Below are 6,972 nucleotides of genomic sequence, written 5' to 3'. Positions count from 1 at the left end.
TGTTTACAGTTTTAAGTTTATGGCCTACATACCCAGACAGACACACAGACAAGACGGTCAGACTCCCCCCCCACACTCATACACACACACACACACACACACACACACACACACACACACTCACACACACACACACACACACAAGCTGCTATTAAAATAAAGTACAATGTACAATTAAAAAATTTACACTGAATGTCAGTGCTACAGAGAGAAATTCTGTTTGGAACAGGAACAATACAAAATAGGAGTAAAACCCAGTTTTCACACTTAGAAAAATGAGGATGTTTGGAAGGAATAGTTTTTTATATACATACATATATATATATATATGTATATATATATATATGTGTGTGTGTGCGTGTGTGTGTGTGTGCAAATGGTTACACACTTGCCAACTGCCATTTTTAAAGATATTTACATCAGTAATAACCAAAAATCCACTGAAATAAAACCCTTCCTAGTGAAGTTCTCAAGAACCCCCATGTCTAACACCTTGAGCCTATACCACTTCCCAAGATACATTACAGGTCCTGTCATTACTGCATCCCACACAGAAAGACACGTGAGATGGGCAGATAGTGTCATACCTTCTTGGAAGGCATGCTGAACTGAGTCAACAAATTCTAAAACAAACAGTGACTTCATAGAAGGGCGATCGGTGAACTTCACTATATCATTTTATACTACATCCACATACTTCCCTTATTCCTCCACATAGAAATAATGATTATAATATCTGTTGGTGTATATGGGAAAGTTTTCTCCTTGCTTTACTGAATATGCATCTTTTGTCTATCCTCAAACATCTGTGGTTTTATATATATATATACTCTTATCTTGTTTTAAACTCATCTGCGTGTGCTTTGAATGCTGATGTCCCCCAAGGGGTACTCCCAAGGGGAAAAAAATTACATGGATGTTCATGCATATGGGATTCTGTGAGCATTCTAGGTCAAAAAACAAAACAAAAAATAAAAATAAAAACATGATAAAGCTTCGAAAACAGAACATCTACCTCAGATTTGTTGATTGACAAATGTCCCCAAATAAGAGACACATTCTGTTGTAATCAGGCTGTTTTCTTTTACAATAAAAGTATATTGGAAATTATCTACTTGGGAAAATAAAAACATGTTCCTTCTACTTTGAAACCCTTTGGCTTCTTTCTTATTCTGATAGAGCACTCAGACCTCTTTTAGTCTCAACCCCTTCCTCCTGCTCTTCAGGACCTATCTCAGTTTCCTGTTAAATAAGCAAGGTTTACTTTCCCAGTGATGTAAAGTCCTTTGGTGGTCTGAGGCCTTTGCAAATAATCATTAATCTTTGAACCACTTCACAAACTCATCTAAAGGCTAATTTGATGAAGGTCACTTTTTAGTCATGGTTCCCTCTGCCCCACATTATGATACCTTCCATCAAGCCAGCAAATATTCACTAAACACACTCTCTTGGCAATCTATCTGGTTAATTTTAAGTTTCACTCAGGGAGTTTTAAGATGCTGGAGAAGGGAAGCTATACCTGTCAGAGGGACAATGGGCTTTCTCTCTCTCTCTCTCTCTCTCTCTCTCTCTCTCTCTCTCTCTCTCTCTCTCTCTCTCTGTGTGTGTGTGTGTGTGTGTGTGTGTGTGTGTGTGTCTTTCATTAGACAATGCAAAAATAGCTCCTGGGCAGGTACCGTCTTACAATCTTCCAGGAGCACAAAGCAGTGTAGCCAAACTCCATCATTACTCTGGCATTTTCAATACACTGGGGTCTTGCACTGCACCTAGGCTGTGGTTTCACCAATAGCCTCTCATAGGCTCTCTTCATGGTGCCCAGCTTTAACTCTTTTGTACGACCCCTTCAGTTCTGGACCTTCAACTCACAATAGGCTGCACCTTCACCAGTGGCCTTTCCTCTCACAGAACCAAACCTCAGTTATTCCCTAGGATTCCTTCATCCATTCATAAGCAGTACCACCTGAATGATTATTACACATTACCAAGTCTGGCTGCCAGAAGGAACACAGCTTCACCAGTTTTCTGATTTCACTAATTTCCTTTACTGCTTAATCTTGACACTCCTAGACTGCCTTCTAGCCTCAAGATTTAGATCACAGGTAAGCCCTCCATTTCTGGATTATAGTTCATTCATAGAGTTGACAAGTGAGGATAGCCATTAGAATCCATTCCTTGTCAATATGACACATAATCATGTATCCTTATGTCTAAATGAAAACAATAACCTGTAGGATGAAATCATTATGCAGCAAGATAGGTCCAGGATAAAGTGAAGCCTATTATTGGATGAGAAGGAAAGGTAGGTGGGGGGGAGCAGTCTAGGAAGGAGAGAGGAGGAGGAAAAGTGAGAGAGATCAAGATAGAGACTATGGAGGAGGATGGTCCAGATTTAGGTGAACTAGATCGATTTTATCTTGTCTAAGTGGGCAGTTTATCTTTATCAATTGGCAGTGAATTTATTGTGTGGATTATTGAGAATTTAACATGTAAATCTAATTGCCAAATTACCAGTCTCTGGAACTTTGATTTTCCCGGGCTAAATAGGACAGTGTATGAAAGAAATGGTTGAGAGGCCAGTTGTTGCCCTCGCCAAGAGCTAAAAGCCAGCTGCCAGGAGTAACTACACACCTGAGAGTAGAGGTAAGACAAACTTTTCTGCTCCAACTGACATGCCTGGTGGACTCAGGACACACAAGGAAGAAGTCCTCTGGACTGGGCACTTCTGGTTTATGGCTGTGCCCAGAACTACACCCTAGAAAAGGAAGAAAGTAATCTTAAAACAAAACCAAAAGAAGAGAAGCACACAAACATAATCCCACCTCTAAATACGAAAATAACAGGAAGCAAAATCACTATTAATCATTGTTAATATCTCTTAACATCAATAGACTCAATTCCCCAATGAAAAGACATAGATTAACAAACTGGATATGTTTTGAGGACCCAGCGTTTTGCTGCCCACAGGAAACACACCTCAGAGACAAAGACAAACAGTACCTCAGAGTAAAAGGCTGGAAAACCACTTTCCAATCAAATGGTCCAAAGAAGCAAGCAAGAGTAGACATTCTAATATCGACTAAAATAGATTTTCAACCAAAAGTCATCAACAAAGATAAAGGACACTTCATATTCATCAAAGGAAAAATCCACCAAGATGAACTCTCAATCCTAAATATCTATGCTCCAAATACAAGGGAACTACACTCATAAAAGAAACCTTCCTAAAGCTCAAAGCACATATTGCACCTCACACAATAATACTAGATTTCAACACCCCATTTTCATCAATGGACAGTTCATGGAAAGAGAAATTAAACAGACAGAGAAACTAACAGAAGTTATGACCTAATGGATTAACATATTTATAAAACATTGCATTCTAAAACAAAAGGATATAACTTCTTCTCAGCACCTCATGGTACCTTCTCCAAAATCGACCATATAATCAGTCACAACACAGGCCTCAACAGATATAGGAAGATAGAAATAATTCCATGCACCCTATCAGATCACCTTGGACTAAGGCTGCTCTTCAGTAACCACAATAAGGAAAGAACGCCCACATATACATGGAAGTTCAACAATTCTCTACTTAATGATAACTTGGCCAAGGAAGAAACAAAGGAAGAAATTAAAGACTTCTTAGAATTTAATGAATATAACCAAACTTATGGGACACAATGAAAGCTGTGCTAAGAGGAAAACTCATAGTTCTGAGTGCCTGCAGAAAGAAACGGGAGAGAGCATACACGAGCAGCTTGACAACACACCAAAAAGCTCTAGAACAAAAAGAAGCAAATGCACCCAAGAAGAGGAGGAGGCAGGAAGTAATTGAACTCAGGGCTGAAATCAACCAAGTAGAAAGAAAAATGACTATACTAAGAATCAACAGAACCAAAAGCTGGTTCTTTGAGAAAATCAACAAGATAGATAAACCCTTAGCCAGACTAACAAGAAGGCACAGAGGGTGTGTTCAAATTAAGAAAATCAGAAATAAAAAGGGAGACATAACAACAGAATCAGAGAAAATTAAAAAAAATCATCAGATTCTACTAAAAAGCCTATATTCAACAAAACTTGAAAATCTGGAGGAAATGAACAATTTTCTAGACAAATACTAGGAACCAAAGTTAAATCATGAACAGATAAACCATCTAAACAACCCCATAACTCCTAAAGAAATAGAAGCAGTCATTAAAAGTCTCCCAATCAAAAAGAGCCCAAACCAGATGGGTTTAGTGCAGAATTCTATCAGACTTTCATAGAGGACCTCATACCAATACTGTTCAAACTATTCCACAATAGTTTCTATTCCATAGAAACAGACAGAGCACTACCAAATTCCTGCTGTGAAGACCAATTTCCCTTAGGAATATCAACGAAAAAATACTCAATAAAATTCTTGCAAACTGAAGCCGAGAACACATCAAAATGATCATCCATCATGTTCAAGTAGTCTTCATCCCAGGTATGCAGGGATAGATCAATATATAGAAATCATCAATGTAATCGACTATATAAACAAACTCAAGGATAAAAATCAGATGATCATTTCATTAGATGCTGAGAAAGCATTTAACAAAATTCAACACCTCTTCAGGATAAAAGTCCTGGAAACATCAGGAATTCAAGGCCCATATCTAAACATAGTAAAAGCAATATACAGCAAACCAGTAGCTAACATTTCATTAAGTTGGAATGGATAACTAAATGTTCTGTTTAACTGATATAGTGATGGATTGGGTGTTGAGAATATCATATGCTTTATAAATTGTAGAATGATAATAATTGTACTCAACTTATATATATGTGAAAAGGCTTTTTAAAGGGACAAAAAGGGGCGGGGGAAATGTTGTGGTTTGTCCTGAAGTTATCTGTATTTTGATGCTAATTCCACTGCCCCAAGGACAGCTGCCTAGTCAAGGACTCAGAACTCAGGTGACTTCACCAGAACCACCTCCCCATAGAGTTTGTAAAGTACAGGTGAGGGGCAGGTACAGGATAGAAGGAGGCCTGTCATTGGAGGAGAAGGAAGGATGGGCAGGAGAGAAGTTTGAAGGAAGAGGAAGAGACTAGGACAAAAAGGAGAGACAGGGGTGGGAGAGAGGGGAGAAGCCATGGCAGGTGATGTTAAGATTCTGCTCTGTGTATTTACAGGTTGTTATCAATGTTCCTAAGGGATGCATGATACCGGGCTTTGTATGTTTAAGTGGGCAATTATATCTTACCAATTGGGTAAAAAAAAAAAAAAGTCTAGATTGATTCAATAGAGCAGCCTCTGTGTCTCAGGAAGAAAAGGCACATGGGAGGAAGAGCTGTCTTTTTTGCCATGCTTTGAGGGGACAAAGAACGCTTCAACCATGTGACTGCTGAGGTGGGATCGGGTGGAACTAGGGCCTGTTACCTTTGCTACAGACAGGGGGGCAAGGATGTTTGGCAGGGTGGGTAGGTGGGACTAGCCACTGAAGAGTAGGAAGATGGAGATAATAGGTAAGAGCACAGTATTCTAGGCAGAGAAATATCTGCGCCCAGCAATTGTGCTTAGATGGCAAGTTATAAAAGTAAGAAACTGTGTATGTGTGTCTTTTATCTGTGGATTCAAGGGTCTCTAATGGGGACTGGTATTGTGGTCCACATCCTGGAGCAAATGACAGTAGAGCAAAAGGAAAATGGGGGAGCAGTTGGGGTGGGAGTGGGGGGTTGAAGAGTGTGATTCACCCCAAGGAAAAATGTGTTAGATTTAAAAGTACACTCAACAGATGTGTGTGTGTGTGTGTGTGTGTGTGTGTGTGTGTGTGTGTGTAAGTATGTAAGTAAAGAGGAGAGGAAACATTTTTTTTTGGAGAAGGGTGCAAAAGGGAGGGAAATAATGAAAAAAGGGAGAAAGTACATGATTCATATGTATTAAATATCACATTGAAACTTGCACTTGGCATGAAGATTTAGTAAATGTTCTCATGGCAATGATAAAATATGCACACAAGAGTAACTTTAAGGGTTTAATTTGGATCACAGTTCAAAGTCACCATCTACCATGGATCCTTACTCAGTGTTCTATTGCTATGAAGAGACACCAAAGCAGGAAAACTCCTATAAAAAAAAGCATTTAATTAGCTTGTTCACAGTTCCAGAGATTTGTTCATTATTATTGTGGGAAGCAAGCTAGGGAAGATGGTGGAATGCGGGCACACATGGTGCTTGAGAAGTAGCTGAGAATAGCACATACTGGTTTATAGTCTGTATGAAGAGAGAGATACTGGGTCGGAGCTTTTGAAATCTCAAATACTACCCTCAGTGACCATTTACTCCACTGATGCCACACTTCTTAATCCTTTTCCACAGTCCTTAGGGCAATTCTTATTCCAAACACAGCATGTGGTGAGAAAGTTAAAACAACATAAATTTAAAGTAGCTGGTCCTGTCCCATCCAAAGTCACGAAGCAGGAGATAGATGAATAGCTATTCTCGGGGTATTTTCTTATAAGACAGCATTTCAGTCAATCAGATGCTTCCAATCAAAATCAACGGATCTTCTGAAATCAATTAAACTAATCAATGTAAATCCTACAAATCAACCAGAGGCTTGCCTCTCAAATCATTATAGAACTCATGGTACTAACAATTGAGATACAAGAGTTATTTCTTGATCCTTGTCTATGTAAAACACAAAGTCAATTTAAGAATGTAATTTAAGTTTACTTTTTCTGGGCACATATACTTATGTTTGTGTGAGGGTCCATGCATTGAGATCAGAGGACAACCTTCAGAGATAATTACCTCTTTCTATTTTGTTGGTACTGGGAATACTAACATGGGTGTGGATCTTGTTGACAATTAAGTTTGTTCCCAAAGTCAACATGCTAGCTCTGTCCAAAAAGCTTTATTATTTTTTAAGATATATTTATTTATGTATATGAGTACACTGTAGCTTCAGACACACCAGAAGAGGGTCCCAGGTCTCATTACAGATGG

This window comes from Rattus norvegicus, chromosome 2 (genome assembly GCF_021556685.1).
Source record: "Rattus norvegicus strain SHRSP/BbbUtx chromosome 2, alternate assembly SHRSP_T2T, whole genome shotgun sequence".
In the NCBI taxonomy this organism is placed as follows: Eukaryota; Metazoa; Chordata; class Mammalia; order Rodentia; family Muridae; genus Rattus; species Rattus norvegicus.
Note: the sequence above shows the minus strand (reverse complement) of the source record.